Source organism: Apium graveolens, chromosome 9, assembly GCF_009905375.1.
Source record: "Apium graveolens cultivar Ventura chromosome 9, ASM990537v1, whole genome shotgun sequence".
Lineage (NCBI taxonomy): Eukaryota > Viridiplantae > Streptophyta > Magnoliopsida > Apiales > Apiaceae > Apium > Apium graveolens.
This window is the reverse complement of record NC_133655.1, coordinates 133,254,558-133,272,252: the sequence shown is the minus strand read 5'-3', so window position 1 is coordinate 133,272,252 and position 17,695 is coordinate 133,254,558. Positions and strand designations below refer to the sequence as shown.

General features: G+C 39.1%; 1 non-coding gene across 1 annotated transcript; it reads left to right on the top strand.

The window, feature by feature from the left end:
- The first annotated feature begins 15,546 nt into the window (after positions 1–15,546).
- LOC141688018 (small nucleolar RNA R71) lies at positions 15,547–15,650 on the top strand. Its single transcript, XR_012561489.1, has one exon. It is a non-coding gene; the product is annotated as a small nucleolar RNA R71 (small nucleolar RNA).
- The last annotated feature ends 2,045 nt before the right edge of the window (positions 15,651–17,695 follow it).

The following is a 17,695-nucleotide window of genomic DNA, read 5'->3' as shown; positions in this document are numbered from 1 at the left end:
CAATTGTTGTATAAATTAAACTAATTGGTATATCGTATTCAGAGATAGTGAACTCTAAATTATATTAACTAATATATAAAGAATATTAAACATTGAACAAAAAACATAAATCGTCCATTTCAAATAAACCTACGGGAACCTATTGATGGATTAAAAATCTCAAATCAATGTGAGGATTAATCGGCATTTTAAACGAAAACTACATGAACCTATTATTTTCATTAAAACATAAAATGAATGCGAGTCTTATCTTCGTTTATAGAATTTATGCCTTAAGCAAATGACGATTATAAGTGTTATGAATATGTTGTGCACTTGATGATAAGTTGAACAAAGTACCCTAGTAGATTTAACTTAGTGTTTGTAGCTCTTGACAGATATTCTAATATAGTCCCGACGGATGAACTTTATAGTCCTGATGGATGACAACTGAACATCCATCGAGAGTGTAGCTTATGTAATAATAAATATTGTAGCATATTTCTGCAAACAACAATGTTTTAGTTTAGTAGATGCTGTAGGATTCTTTGAGTCATGTTGACTACTAGATTGATATGCAGAATAGGTTGGCTAATTATAAATATAAGATGTCTTGTAATTCTGTATAAGTGAAATAGAGTCAAGTGACAAAAAGACTCCCGACGGATGATCTACAAAGGCTCCCGACGGATAATCAACAAGGCTCTCGACGGTCGACGGATGACGAACATAGTCCTGACGGATGATCATAATTCAAAAGAGCAGTTGACAGTGACAACACAGTCACATGCGTCGGGTGTTTGCAAATGGAATATGCCAGCCTAATTGCAGGAATTAGGGAACAAAGAAGCATTACCATTTCCATGCAATTATGAAGACATTCAAAGATGCCGGATAGAGTAAAGAAGTAGCACGAAGTTAGACCAGATACAGTTTGTCTTATTGTCTTGTCTTACTATCATGTAACTTGGTAATATATAAATCAAGTGTAGCAAGTAGAACAAACTAACTGAGTAAGCATAATTTTCAGAGAGATAGATAAAGCTGTATCTGTTAAGCATTCCTCTGTAATTTTGTAAGTTCACTTGTAAATAGCTGTGTGCTATTCAAGCATCACAGAGTTCTTATCTTTATATATATCTCTGGTGGATAAGTTCAAATCCACCAGAAAGTTTTAAAACTTTGTGTTTTATTGCTTTGCGTTTTGATTTCTATTCTATTTTCATTCCGCACTTCTTGTAAAATCAAACACAGTTATATATATATTTTAAGAACATTCTTAAAATCAGAAAAAGTAGCCAGAATTACATTCAACCCCCCTTCTGTAATTCTTGTTGCATTGTTTGGAATTAACAATTGGTATCAGAGCAAGCTCTTGAAGTACAAAGAGTGTAAAGATCACCAGAATCAGCAAGATAATCAGAAAGGATGTTGGAGTGAAAAATCCATTTCTGGACAAAGACAACTATCACCATTGGAAGGTGAAGATGCACCTACATCTTCTTTCTCAAGATGAAGCCTATGTAGACTGCATTGAGAGAGGTCCTCATGTTCCTATGAGAGCTGCTACATGAAATGAGCCATCAGTTCCAAAGCCCAGACATGAAAGGTCTGATCCAGACATTGAACAAGTCAGGAAAGAAAAAAAGGCCATGAACATACTGTTTAATGGTGTTGACGGTGATATGTTTGACAACATCATAAACTGCAAAATAGCAAAAGAGGTTTGAGACACAATTCAAATTATTTGTGATGGAACTGAGAAAGTAAAAAAGAACAAAATGCAGCTCTTGATTCAGCAATATGAGCATTTTTACTGTAAAGAAAGTGAGTCACTCACTGATATATTTAGTAGATTTCAAAAGCTACTGAATGCTCTCAAGTTGCATGGATGGGTCTATCAAACAAAAGACTCAAACCTTAAATTCCTGAGATCTTTACCAAAAGAATGGAAGCCCATGACAGTCTCTTCAAGAAACTCTCAATATTACAAGAAATTCACCTTGGAAAGACTGTATGGAATTCTAAAAACCTATGAGCTTGAAATAGAGCAAGATGAAAAGATAAAGAAAGGAAGGAAGAAAGGAGGATCCGTTGCACTAGTTGCTGAGAAAGAAAAAGAAAAAGAGATGAAGGTTGAAGCTGTGGAATCTGTATCAAACTCAAGGGTTTGTGAAAGCAACGGTAAAGGGCTGGTAGCTGAAAATGAAGAACAATTGAGCCAAGATGACATGGATGACATAAATGAGCATTTTTCTTTCCTATCCAGGAGATTTTCCAAGCTCAAATTCAAGAAGAATTTTGGAGCAGCTAAGTCAAACAGAAACATGGTTGATAAGTCTAGATTCAAGTGTTTCAAGTGTGGCTTGGCAGGTCATTTTGCAAGTGAGTACAGAAAGCCTGATACTGGTAAAAAGAAGTTTGATCCTGTTGATTACAAGCAAAAATACTTTGATTTGCTCAAGCAAAAGGAAAGGGCTTTCATTACACAAGAAAATGACTGGGCATCAGATGGATTGGATGAAGATGAAGAAACAGACTATGTCAACCTAGCCCTAAAGGCCAAATCAGCTGAAACAAAAGTTAGTTCATCCAGTAATCAGGTAATCACCACTAACCTAGCACATTTAACTAAGTCTGAGTGCAATGATGCCATCAATGACATGTCTACTGAGCTATATCATTTGCGTGTAACTCTCAAGTCTCTCACTAAGGAAAATGCTAAAATTAAAGAAAACAATTTGTTTTTAAGTGAGAGGAATAATGTGCTAGAGTCTCAATTCATTGAGTTTGAAAAATTGAGAATTGAATGTAAAACTGCCAAGGATGAATTAACTGAATCTTTAAAGAAAGAAGAGATTTTAGAAAGCAACTTGAACGAGAACAAGAAGTAATTAAGGCATGGAAGTCATCTAGAGATGTCCATGCTCAAATTACTAAAGTTCAAGGTATAGAGTCTTTTTGTGATGCAGCCTGGAAAAAGAACAAGGAGAAGCTTGATTCCAATATGGTTGAAGGACTTTCAACGGATGTGAATTCGACGGATGATGAAAATTATCCGTCGAATAATCAAAAGGATTATCCGTCGAAAGACAATGAGCCACATCCGTCGAATGTAAGTAAGCCAGTTAGCAAAGCTAAGCTAGCTAAGTTGAATGATAAATATGGATCAGTTTCTAAAAACTTTATTCCAGGAGAAACATGGATTTGTTTGGACCAGTCAATGTGTTGTCCATCTCTAGGAAACGATATTGCCTAGTAATTGTAGATGATTTCTCAAAGTTCTCTTGGACATATTTTCTAAAATCCAAAGATGAAGCTAGTGAAATCATCATCAATCACATAAGGCAAGTCAACAATCATCCTGACTTCAAAGTAAGAAGAATCAGGAGTGACAATGGAACTGAGTTCAAGAATTCTATGATGAGAATATTTTGTGAAGAGAATGGGATTATGCATGAGTTTTCTGCAGCTAAAACTCCACAACAAAATGGAGTGGTGGAAAGGAAAAACAGATCTCTTATTGAAGCTGCAAGAACAATGCTAGAAGAATCAAAGTTACTAACATATTTTTGGGCTGAAGCTGTGAATACTACATGCTACACTCAGAATATTTTTTTGGTCAATCTAGAAAAATGCATGACACCCTACCAATTGTACAAGAATAGGGAGCCAACATTAAACTTTCTACATATCTTTGGATGTAAATGCTATATCTTAAGGAATCAAACTGATCAACATGAAAAGTTTGATGCCAAAGCAGATAAAGGAATTTTTGTTGGATATGCTGTTGGAAAATCATATAGAGTCTACAATCTAAGAACCAACATTGTTATGGAATTTACATGTTGTGTTTAATGATAAAAAGATTGAAGGACTGCAAGATGAAGATTTCCATGAAAGCCTCAAATTTGACAATGTGGAGATGATTTGTGAAGATAGTGATGATGATAGTGATCAAGAACCAATGTCCAAGGACAATGCAGAAAAGTCTACAACTAATGAAACACATAATTCAACATCCATTGAAAGAACAAGTGCATCATCCGTCGAAAGACAATCTGCATCATCCGTCGACAGGCAAGAACAACATCTGTTGATCCCTCAATAGGAGTTGAAAGTCAAGTAAGATCACAGTCAGAAAGAACCCCATCTTCAAGTCAAAGATCCATAATTCCGGGGGAGTTTCTGATCATCAAAACTCTACTAATCATCAAGACAATAATGAGGCCTCTTTATCTAGAGCTAATCTACCACAACAGAGAAAATGGACTAAAGATCACCCTTTTGAGCTCATAATTGGTGATGCATCTTCTAGAGTTCAAACAAGAAAAGCAACTCAAGAAGAATGTCCGTATAACAGCTTTCTCTCAAAGGAAGAACCAAAGAAGGTAGAAGAAACTCTGTTGGATCCTGATTGGGTTCTAGCTATACAGGAGGAGCTAAACCAATTTGAAAGGAACAAGGTATGGAAGCTGGTACCCAACCCTAAAGGAAAGAATCCAATTGACACCAAGTGGGTATTTAGAAACAAGATGGATGAAAATGGCATAGTTGTCAGGAACAAAGCTAGATTGGTTGCTAAGGGCCTATTGTCAACAACAAGGAATAGATTTTGATGAAACTTTTTCTCCTGTTGCAAGACTTGAAGCCATCATAATTTTCTTAGCCTATGCAGCCCATGCCAATTTCAAAGTCTATGAAATGGATGTCAAAAGTGCCTTTCTGAATGAAGATTCGGAGGAGGAAGTCCATGTCAGTCAACCTCCTGGTTTTGAAGATCCAAATTTTCCAGAATATGTCTACTATCTTTTGAAAGCACTTTATGGACTGAAGCAAGCACCTAAAGCCTGGTATGATACTTTGTCAAAGTTTCTCTTAGAAAATCACTTCACAAGAGGTACTGTTGACAAAACTTTATTCTTCAGAAATGTTAATGACTCTAGTATACTTGTTCAAATTTATGTAAATGATATTATATTTGGCTCTACAAATGAAAAACTTTGCAAAAAGTTTGTCAAATTGATGCAAAGTAAGTATGAAATGAGCATGATAGGAGAACTAACTTACTTTCTTGGTTTACAAGTTAAGCAAGTTAGTGATGGAATATTCATTAGTCAAACCAAATATACTTATGATCTTTTAAAGAAGTTTGATCTAATGGATTGCACATCTGCAAAAACTCCCATGGCCACTGCAACTAAACTTGAATTAAACACTGCTGAAAAGTTTGTAGATATTTCAAGCTATAGAGGCATGGTTGGCTCACTTCTATACTTATCAGCTAGTAGGCCAGATATAATATTTGCTACTTGTCTCTGTGCTAGATTTCAGGCTGATCCTAGAGAGTCTCACTTAGTAGCTATTAAGAGAATTTTCAGATATCTCAAGGGAACACCAAAACTTGGCATTTGGTATCCTAGAGATTCTGGTTTTGATCTAACTGGTTATTTAGATGCAGACTATTCAGGGTACAAAATTGATAGAAAAAGTACTACATGAACTTGTCAATTTGTAGGAAACAAGCTAGTATCCTGGTTCAGTAAAAAGCAAAATTTAGTTTCTACTTCTACAACTGAGGCTGAATATATTGCTGCTAGTAGTTGCTGTGCACAAATTCTATGGATGAAAAACCAATTGTTGGACTATATTCTGCAAGTGAACAGAATTCCTATTTTCTGTGACAACACAAGTGCAATTGCCATTACTGAAAATCCAGTACAACATTCAAGAACAAAACACATAGACATCAAGTATAACTTCATTAGGGAACATGTAATGAGTGGTACTGTGGAACTTCATTTTGTTCCAAGTGAGAAGCAACTTGCAGATATCTTTACTAAGCCACTTGATGAATCCACCTTCACTAGGTTGGTAAGTGAGTTAGGTATGCTTAATTATTCTTAAATTATTTGTGATAATTTTGCTAGTTGAAATGCAGCCAAAAATTTAATTGAATTTTCAGTTTTGGATGAAAATTTGGCCAAGTCAAATTTTACATCTCGATGGATGTTCTTTATCCATCGAATTTGTTCATCCGTCGAAATAGAATATCTTGGTAAAAATTAATTACTTTTCTGGATTATTTTAAACCCGACGAATAATTGCTTTATTCTCATCCGTCGAATTGTCTACATCTTAGCAGTTAAAGTTATGAACATTATCCAACGGATATACTTACAGTCTGTAAGTATATCACGACGGATAATTGGCAGAATTTTGACAGTTTATTTTACTTTTAAACGGCTATTTTGGGCAATTCTCATTGGGTTTATAACTTTTACCTTTAATTTTTATCCCATTTTATCTGAGAATACATAAAAGCCTTACTTCAAGTTTATTTTAGCTTTTATCTTTATCTATTGCAATTAACTGCTCTCTTCTTCCTCAAAGCAAAATTCTCTTTCTCTCTGTAAATTTCCTTGCTTTAACAATGGCACAAGTAGTAAAGATCATGTCACAGTCAGGATTCATTTATGAGAAAAACAATTTTGTAGCTCTTGTGAAAAAAGAAATTCTAGCCTTTGAGGATTATCACAAAATGATGGATTTTGTGAAGGGATGTGTTAGGGCGAAAACACGCGCTAATAATACACACAAGTATACGCGTTCGCAAGTAATATAGAATACTTTCTAGTTCGTTCCCACAGAGACTTAGACTAATTATTGTTCAATTAAACTCACTCACCAATGTATGATTACTTCTCAATGTTAAGACACTAACACTTAGAATTGTTGACTAAATATTAACTACAATTAACTACTTAATTAACCACTTAATTAACACTTCGAATTAACAATATTAAAACACTCATGAGATCACAACTTCATTACTACTTCCTTCAATAGTTATTGTTATTACCCTTAGCATGCAACGGTGATGATATTAATCGAATAACACGAAACTGATAAAAGGCAACTTTCATTGTACTAATACCATTCTACCAAGCATCCACAATTAAGATAGAAGTTGAATAGGCATCAATTATGTTGAGTCCCTATATGTCTACAGAAATTGACAACATAATGATTTAAGCACAAGTTATTCCTTTTGATTACACAGGGCGAATAAAACGGTTAGAGTTACCCACTAATCATGCACATCATACATGAACCTATGCTAGCATGGCAAGTTCTAAATCTCGAGATCCACCGTCGCTTCACAAGAGATTAACACCCTATCTTATATGTTCGCGACGCACATAAGACGAATACGCACAACCAATACTAGATATCATACAATCATCACACACTAAGGTATTAAACAATTAACTACAGAATTCCATAGTAAACCGTTACGACCCCATGATCACGATTAGCCCATGATAGCACTTATCGTCATCATGGGTTCATATGAAAACATGATAAACAAACACAAGAGAATAATAACTAAACTAATTATATTAAACCAGAGTACGTCACAAGAGTAAATAGGTTCAAAAGCAAGAAAACTAGCATCCAACGTTACAACGAAATAAAGAATCACAAGAAAATATGCTTCCTCTTCGTTGCGGTGTGCTAAAACGGTCTTCTTCCTTATCTCCTTCGCTCCTTGCTTATTACCGTGATCCAACCTTGTGAAAACGTCTCCAAATCTACTTATATAATAGTCCCATAAAACTCAGATTACATAGAAATTGGAAGCCAAACAGAAGTAGAAGTCTAAAATAAATTATCTTTTTTCCCGACCCTGCGTGGCCGCGCAGCATAGCTGAGCGGGCGCTCAGCTTTCTGCGCGGCCGCTCAGCATAGCTGAGCGGGCGCTCAGGACCCTACTGGAAAATTCCTGAGTTTGCTCCGTTTCTTCGCTGTAATCTGCCCCTTTCTTTCCTCTCGCAATGCTGAACACATGCCAAGGATTATTCTTGATGATTACTCCTCCGAAATGCAACTATTACCCTGAAATGCACAAACACTAGAAAAACGCATCAAATACACAAAATACTTGATTTCAAGACACCAATTTAAGCTATTTTAAGACGTTCTAAGTGGTATAAAATGCCACTTATCACACCCCCAAACTTAAATCGATGCTTGTCCTCAAGTGTCACAGACTCAAAAACAAATAAAAACATGCATGAATGCAATCTATATGAAATGCAGCGATCCCCCTTACTACGACCAATCCAACCAACTTACAACATCTCAGCAAATGCAATTAGGCGACTAAAGATCAATCAAATCATGCAAACGAACATACAGCCAGAAACGTGGTGTGTGCAGATGCTTAACAGATATGCTTCGGAACTAGACCAATTATTATGACTCAACTATCATCAAGGCAATCACATGATTATACAAAGAATAAAAATTCTAGGCACAAAGTGACTTATAACACTACGAGAATCATGGAGCTTATTACGGAATCATGCTTTTTATTCACACAAAAAATGCTTATTTGACCGTGCAATGAGTGAGGTCCACAAAAGACTTATACAATGGTATCCATGTAGCGAGCGTTAGGTTAGTAGATCCCAAACTCTAAAAACCTTAGGTCACTAGGCACAAAGTCCCCTAAGAACTTAATAACTCGAATACCAAAGAGCCCACTCGCGATCAATTATGCATAAACACATACTTCTTTTTTTTTCCTTTTTTCTCTTTTTCTATTTTTTTTCCTTTTTTTTTTCAAAATTTCTGAGCAAGTGCATTTCGCTCCATCTTGCTCAACCCTAGACTACTCGCAGAAACCTACGAGCCGACTACTAGCCAATTGACGCCTAGCCACAACTAGCAACAAATTCCATTTTTTTACTCCATTTTTTTCTTTTTCATGCCTTTATCACTAAGAAACTATTATCAAATTCTAAGCATAATAAATAGATTAACCTCGAAAACAATCAGATCATAACAACAATCTAGTCCTTAAGCATTCTCTAAGACTTAGTGAAAATACAAGTGCTTCTATCATGCATATCAACCTACACGACTCAATCATCACTTTAATGCCATCACTACACTCGTATCAACATCACAAATTTGTCGATAAATCATTGCAAAAGGGATCATGGCATATGCATGAGCTATATGATCTGATAAACAAATAAAGCTATATATAAAAAAAAACTATATGGCAAAAATTATGCAACTATATGAACTAAACTATCATGAATATGCAGCTATATGACACACACATAAAATATTCCTTAACTACCACCCCCAAACTTAAAATCTTCACTGTCCCCAGTGAAGGTAGTAGAAAGGAACACAGGGTATACCTACTCGGAGTCATCATCATCATCACCCTCAGTGGGTGGAGTATCAGGCGGCGGGTATGCAGAGTCCTCACCAAAAACTAGCCACTGGATGTCAGCTCCAAGGCCCCGAAAAGCAGTCCCTAACGCAAGGGTGAGCTCCTGAGCAAACCTGCTCTGCGTCTCGTACATGGAATCCATCCGCCGTGACAGCCTCCTATACTGGGCATCAGCCATCCCAGCACCCTCCTGAGCTCTCGAAGAACCAACCTCATCACGCCTAGGCCTAGCCATAGTAGCACCTCGTGCTGGACGCCCTCCTGGAAGACGATAACCCAGCCCATGCTCCTCGGGCTCACCACCGGTCCACTCCTGCATCCCATTCAGAGTCCCAGAATCAATCAGAGCGGCCGACAACTGCAACTGCTCATGAGACGGCCAGTTCACTCCCACTGCTCGGCAAAGCTTCGTGACCGTGGATACATAAGGGATGTTCATGTGCTTAGCTCCCCTCAAAAACTTCAGAATCCCTTGGTAGATGAACTCACCAAGGTCCACATAGTACTCCTCATTCAGAATTCCCCACAACAACTGTGCTCTCTCAACTGTGACCTCATGTGCATGCGAAGAAGGCAGAATATTAGCACAAATAAACGCATTCCATGCACGGGCATACCTGTTCAAAGCGATCGCCGGAAAGTGACGATACTCATTAGTTCCTATCTTGAAGGTCCAAACTGTGCCCGGCCTACAGAGAGTAGCACAAATCAAATCCAAGTCGAAATCCTCAGCAGTCTTCTCATTTCAGTTCTCCTCCTCTGGCTTCCTCTCTCGCTGCCCAATCACACGGCGAATCGCCGCTGGGTGATAATCAACCGTCAGCCCTCGGACCACAGAAAACCCATTCTTCTCGGCCCTCGCGTTCGCATAGAACTCGCGAACCACGCTCATCGGCACTGCTTCAGGCGACTCACCGAAAGCTATCCACCCCTTCTCTGCAATCATAGGTAGCAACTCACCATCCCTCCCCGATGGTAAAAACCCCCTCTCCTTCAGAATTGGCTTCCCCAAAAGCCTAGTGTACTCCTCCTCTGCAGCTCTATCATTCAACCGAGGCCTCGCAGTAGTACCCCTCGATGAATCAGCAGTAGGGACTGTGCTGCTGCTATCAATAGTCCTTGCTCTCTTGGGTGCCATTGAATCTGAATAAAAGTGCTTGAGAATAATGTTTTTGTGTTTGGGAGAGAGTTTAAGTGTAGAAAGTGTGTGGGAGATGTATGGGATAGGTGTATGTATATATAGGGTATGGATTAGGTTAAAATTAGATTAGGAGTGGGTTTGAGGGATAAAATCATGGGGTAATGGGAAAAGAAATCGTGGGTAGTGGGGCTGTAATTTATTTTTTTGATTTTCTGATTTTTTTTTGATTTTTTATGAACTTAAAAAAAATTCTCATAGTCGACTCCTGAGCGGTCGCTCAGGGGGTCTCTGGAAATTTTTTTTCGAGCCCGGTTTTTCTGATTTTTTTATGGTTTTGGATAGGTTATTAACTTCTAAGGGTTCCTGTAACAACAATTCATGGGTTGCCTCCCACGCAGCGCTTCTTTTTCGTCATTAACTTGACTTTGCGTACCTTCCTCAAGTTGACAATAAAATGGCACTAACCACTTCTCGGTTTGCCGTGTCCCCATAATAGTGCTTCTAACGCTGACCATTAACCTTAAATGACTGGTCCGGATCATTCTCAAAAATCTCCACCGCTCCATGTGGAAACACAGTTTTGACAATAAAAGGTCCAGACCACCTTGATTTCAACTTCCCAGGAAAAAGTCGGAGACGAGAGTTGAATAAGAGAATTTGTTGCCCCGGCACGAATAACTTAGGATGTAGCTTCCTATCGTGCCACCTCTTCACCTTTTCCTTGTACATTTTGTTATTCTCGTACTCTTGAAGTCGAAATTCATCAAGTTCATTAAGCTGAAGCATTCTCTTCTTACCAGCTGCATCCAAATCCAGGTTCAACTTTTTCAACGCCCAATAGGCCTTATGCTCAAGCTCCGCAGGTAAATGACATCCCTTACCATACACCAGTTGAAACGGGGACATACCAATTGGAGTTTTGTATGCTATTCTGTAAGCCCAAACAGCTTCATCGAGCTTTAAAGACCAATCCTTCCTTGACGGACAAACAACCTTCTCTAGAATGCGCTTGATCTCTCTGTTAGACACTTCCGCTTGACCATTTATTTGCGGATGATAGGCAGTAGCAACTCGATGATTCACATTATAATGCCGCATCATAGAAGTGAACTTACGATTGCAGAAATGCGACCCTTCATCACTTATGATTACCCGAGGCGTTCCAAACCTTGTGAAAATCTGCTTATGAAGAAAATTCAACACTGCCTTTGCATCATTTGTCGGTAGAGCTTTGACTTCTACCCATTTTGAGACATAATCGACTGCCAGCAAGATGTACTGATTATTGCAGGACGAGACAAAAGGCCCCATGAAATCGATTCCCCAAACATCAAAGACCTCGACTTCAAGCATCACATTTAACGGCATCTCATCCTTTCTCGTCAAATTTCCCACTCTTTGGCAATGATCACACCTTAAAACAAACTGATGAGCATCCTTAAACAAAGTAGGTCAGAAAAAACCTGCTTGCAGAATACGAGCTGCCGTCTTCTCACCACCATAGTGTCCACCATAAACTGTGGAGTGGCAGTCTCGTAATATCCCCTCCGTCTCACAGAACGGGATACATCTCCTGATGATCTGGTCAGCTCCCTGTCAAAACAAATATGTTTCATCCCACATATACCACTTCGCCTCATGCAGAAACTTCTTCTTTTGAGCTGAGGTCAAATTAGGAGGCATTATATTGCTGACAAGATAGTTTACAATATCTGCAAACCATGGCTCTTCCTCCTGAACTGCGAACAACTGCTCATCCGGAAAAGATTCGTTGATCAATGTATTATCCTGTGAAGTAGACTCGGGATTCTCCAATCTAGAGAGATGGTCAGCTACTTGATTCTCAGTACCTTTTCGATCCTTGATCTCTAACTCAAATTCCTGAAGTAAGAGCACCCAACGAATGAGTCTCGGCTTCGAATCCTTCTTGGAAACCAAATAGCGAATGGCCGCATGATCAGTGAATACTGTCACTTTTGTCCCCAGCAGATAGGATCGAAATTTCTCGAAACCAAAGACTATAGCCAAGAGCTCCTTCTCAGTAGTGGTGTAGTTCATTTGGGCCCCATTTAAGGTCTTACTAGCATAGTAGACCACATAAAAGAGATTATTCTTGCGCTGCCCAAGAACTGCACCTACCGCATAATCACTTGCATCACACATCATGTCAAAAGGCTCTGTCCAATCCGGTGCTGTAATAACTGATACAGTGATTAAACTCTCCTTGAGAGTCTCGAATGCCGTCAAACATTCATCATCAAATTTGAAAGACACATCTTTCTCAAGCAAGTTGCACAACGGCTTAGATATCTTTGAAAAGTCCTTGATGAACCGCCGATAAAAACCCGCATGACCAAGAAAACTACGGATTCCTTTCACAGAAATAGGTGGTGGAAGATTTTCAATGACTCCCACCTTGGCTTTATCCACCTCAAGACCCTTGCTAGAGACCTTATGCCCAAGAATAATGCCTTCACGCACCATAAAATGACATTTCTCCCAATTGAGCACCAAATTAGTTTCCACACACCTTTTGAGCACGACACGAAGATTATTCAAACATTCATCATACGAATGTCCAAAGACGGAGAAGTCGTCCATGAACACCTCAACATTATTCCCAATCATGTCAGAGAATATAGCCATCATACATCTCTGAAAAGTGGCCGGTGCGCTACATAACCCAAACGAAACTCTGCGAAAAGCAAACGTGTCAAATGGACAAGTGAAGGTAGTCTTTTCTTGATCCTCTGGTGCAATAAAAATCTGATTATACCCTGAGTAGCCATCCAGAAGACAATAATACTCATGACCAGCCAACCTGTCAAGCATCTGATCAATAAATGGAAGAGGGAAGTGATCCTTCCTCGTGGCTTTGTTCAACTTTCGATAATCCATGCATACTCTCCATCCTGTAACTGTTCGAGTGGGGATGAGCTCATTCTTCTCATTTGTACCACAGTGATACCTCCCTTCTTAGGCACACATTGTACGGGGCTCACCCAAGAACTGTCAGAAATAGGATAAATGATGCCTGCATCCAGCCATTTCAGAATTTCTTTCTTCACCACCTCCTTCATGATAGGATTAAGTCTGCGCTGCTGCTCAACAGTTGGCTTACTACCCTCCTCTGGCAGAATCTTATGCATACAATATGAAGGGCTGATCCCTTTGATGTCTGCTATGGTCCATCCAATAGCCGATTTGAATTCTCTCAAAATCCTTAAGAGCTTGTCTTCCTCACTACCTGGAAAGGTCAGATGCAATAATAACAGGTAAAGTAGATGCATCACCTAAAAAAGCATACCTCAAGTGTTCAGGTAATGGCTTGAGCTCCAAGGTAGGTGCTTCCTCAATTGATGGTTTGAGCTTTCCTTCAGCATTCTTGAGGTCAGAAGTACCAAGAGATTCAAACGTCATGTCCAACTTTCGCCTCCAGGGAGAAGCATTCAAATATTGTAATTGCTCGTTGCCATCTTCATCATCACTGTCAAAATCCCCCACTAAGGCCTTTTCTAATGCATCAGACATTAGCATATGATCGAGTTCTGAAGTAACCGCAGAATCAATCACATCCACTTTTAAGCACTCCTCATCTTCTGTAGGGAATTTCATTGCTTTGAATATATTGAAGGTCACATCCTGATCCTGTACCCGCATAGTAAGTTCACCTTTCTGCACATCTATCAAGGTACGGCCAGTAGCCAAGAAAGGTCTTCCCAAGATTATGAGAATCTTCTTATCTTCCTCGAAATCCAGAATAACAAAGTCTGCAGGAAAGAAGAGCTTATCCACCTTGACCAGCACATCCTCTACTATGCCCCTTGGGTAAGTAATAGAACGATCAGCCAATTGTAGAGACATGTAGGTGGGTTTTGGATCAGGCAAATCCAACTTTTTAAAGATCGACAACGGCATCAGATTGATGCTTGCTCCCAAATCACAAAGGCACTTGTCAAACGACAACTTGCCAATGGTGCAAGGAATGGTGAAGTTACCTGGATTTTTAAGCTTTGGAGGTAACTTTTGCTGCAGAACAGCGCTGCATTCTTCCGTTAGAGCAACGGTCTCAAGGTCATCCAGTTTCACCTTCCTTGAAAGAATACTCTTCATAAACTTCGCATAACTAGGCATTTGCTCCAGAGCTTCAGCGAAAGGTATATTGATGTGAAGTTTCTTGAACACCTCCAAAAACTTACCGAACTGCTTATCCAGCTTTTGTTGCTTCAATCTCTTAGGGAAAGGTGGTGGAGGATAGAGCTGTTTCTCCCATGTATTACCCTCAGGCAGAGTGTGTTCAACAGTAGTCTTCCTTGGTTCCGCCGCTTTCTCCTTTTGCTTAGCTTCTTCATCTCTAACTTTAGCTTCTCCTTCTTTTACCTTTTCAGCATCAGCAACTTTCCCAGACCTTAAGGTAATAGCCTTGACTTGCTCTTTAGCTTCCTTCCTGCATGGCACTTCCGTGTTACTGAGAAGTGTTCCAGGTTGACGATTGAGCACTGCATTGGCTATTTGACCGATTTGATTTTCCAAGGTCTTGATAGAAACCGCCTGACTCTTGCATAACAGCTTAAGTTCCTCATAATCAGCACTAGTAGGTGCAGCTGCACTTCCCTATTGAGGATATGATTGCCTTTGATCATACTACTGTGATTGCTGGAATCCAGGTGGATTAAACTGTTTACTCACACCTTGCTGATATGGTGGCTGAATAGCATTCTGATTATTACCCCAGCTGAAATTTGGATGATTTCTATTGTTAGGATGATAAGTAGCTGGCACAGGCTGCTGTTGTCGCTGATAATTATTCACATACTGAACAGATTCGTTGACGAGAGAACACTGATCCGTAGCATGAGAACCTGCACAAAGCTCACATACCATAGCTATTTGATTAACTCCATATGTAGCTAGAGAATCGACCTTCATAGACAGCGCTTGGAGCTGCGCTGCAATAGCGGTGGCTGCATCGACTTCTAGAATACCTGCTACCTTCCCAGGCATCATCCTCTGAGTTGGGTTTTGATGCTCATTTACAGCCATAGTCTCTATAAGATTATAAGCCTCAGTATAGCTTTTGGCCCACAAGGCGCCTCCAGCTGTTGCATCGAGCATGGGCCGAGATTGGGCCCCCAAACCATTATAGAAACCAGTGATCACCATCCAATCGGGCATTCCATGATGTGGACACTTTCTCAACATTTCCTTGTAGCGTTCCCAAGCTTCACACATAGATTCTGTAGGTTGCTGCGCAAACTGAGTAAAAGCACTCCGCATAGCAGCAGTCTTTGCCATTGGATAAAACTTCACCAGAAACTTTTACGCAAGATCTTGCCAAGTAGTGATGGACCCAGCTGGTTCAGAATGTAACCAGTCCTTAGCTTTATCCCTCAGTGAGAATGGGAAAAGCCTCAGCTTGATAGCCTCATCAGTCACGCCATTATACTTGAAAGTACTGCAGATCTCGACAAAATTCCTTATGTGCATGTTGGGGTCTTCAGTCGCAGCTCCTCCAAAAGAAACAGAATTCTGCACCATCTGAATAGTGCCCGGCTTGATTTCAAAGGTGTTAGCTTGAATAGCCGGATGAAGAATGCTTGACTGAATGTCATCAATTTTAGGCCGAGAAAAGTCCATAAGAGCTGGATCGGCCTGAACAATACGATCACCCATGATTACTGGTTCTTTCTGCTCACTTCCTGAATCCGAATCTTCAAAATCTATCTTCTCCGGAATATCAAGAACTTCGTCTGTCTCCTCAGCTGTATCTAAAGTCCTCTTGCGAGTACGAGAACGAGTTTGCATAAACGCTTGCTAAAGTACCTGAAACACAACCAGAAACAATAAGTAACAAATACGTCTTAATCACTGAGTCCTAACGACCAATGATGGTAAGTACATAAACTAAACAAATACGCCGAGTCCCCGGCAGCGGCGCCAAAAACTTGTTAGGGCGGAAACACGCGCTAATAATACACGCAAGTATACGCGTTCACAAGTAATATAGAATACTTTCTAGTTCGTTCCCACAGAGACTCAGACTAATAATTGTTCAATTAAACTCACTCACCAATGTATGATTACTTCTCAATGTTAAGACACTAACACTTAGAATTGTTGACTAAATATTAACTACAATTAACTACTTAATTAACACTTCAAATTAACAATATTAAAATACTAATGAGATCACAACTTCATTACTACTTCCTTCAATAGTTATTATTATTACCCTTAGCATGCAACGGTGATGATATTAATTGAATAACACGAAACTGATAAAAGCCAACTTTCATTGTACTAATACCATTCTACCAAGCATCCACAATAAAGATAGAAGTTGAATAGGCATCAATTATGTTGAGTCCCTATATGTCTACAAAAATTGACAATATAATGATTTAAGCACAAGTTATTCCTTTTGATTACATAGGGCGAATAAAACAGTTAGAGTTACCCACTAATCATGCACATCATACATGAACCTATGCTAGCATGGCAAGTTCTAAATCTCGAGATCCACCGTCGCTTCACAAGAGATTAACACCCTATCTTATATGTTCGCGACGCACATAAGTCGAATATGCACAACCAATACTAGATATCATACAATCATCACACACTAAGGTATTAAACAATTAACTACAGAATTCCATAGTAAATCCTTTACGACCCCATGATCACGATTAGCCCATGATAGCACTTATCGTCATCATGGGTTCATATGAAAACATGATAAACAAACACAAGAGAATAATAACTAAACTAATTATATTAAACCAGAGTACGTCACAAGAGTAAATAGGTTCAAAAGCAAGAAGACTAGCATCCAACGTTACAACGAAATAAAGAATCACAAGAAAATATGCTTTCTCTTCGTTGCGGTGTGCTAAAACGGTCTTCTTCCTTATCTCCTTCGCTCCTTGCTTATTACCGCGATCCAACCTTGTGAAAACGTTTCCAAATCTACTTATATAATAGTCCCATAAAACTCAGATTACATAGAAGTTGGAAGCCAAACAGAAGTAGAAGTCTAAAACAAATTATCTTTTTCCCGACCCTGCGCGGCCGCTCAGCATAGCTGAGCGGGCGCTCAGGATCCTACTGGAAAATTCCTGAGTTTGCTCCGTTTCTTCGCTGTAATCTGCCCCTTTCTTTCCTCTCGCAATGCTGAACACATGCCAAGGCTTATTCTTGATGATTACTCCTCGGAAATGCAACTATTACCCTGAAATGCACAAACACTAGAAAAACGCATCAAATACAAAAAATACTTGATTTCAAGACACCAATTTAAGCTATTTTAAGACGTTCTAAGTGGT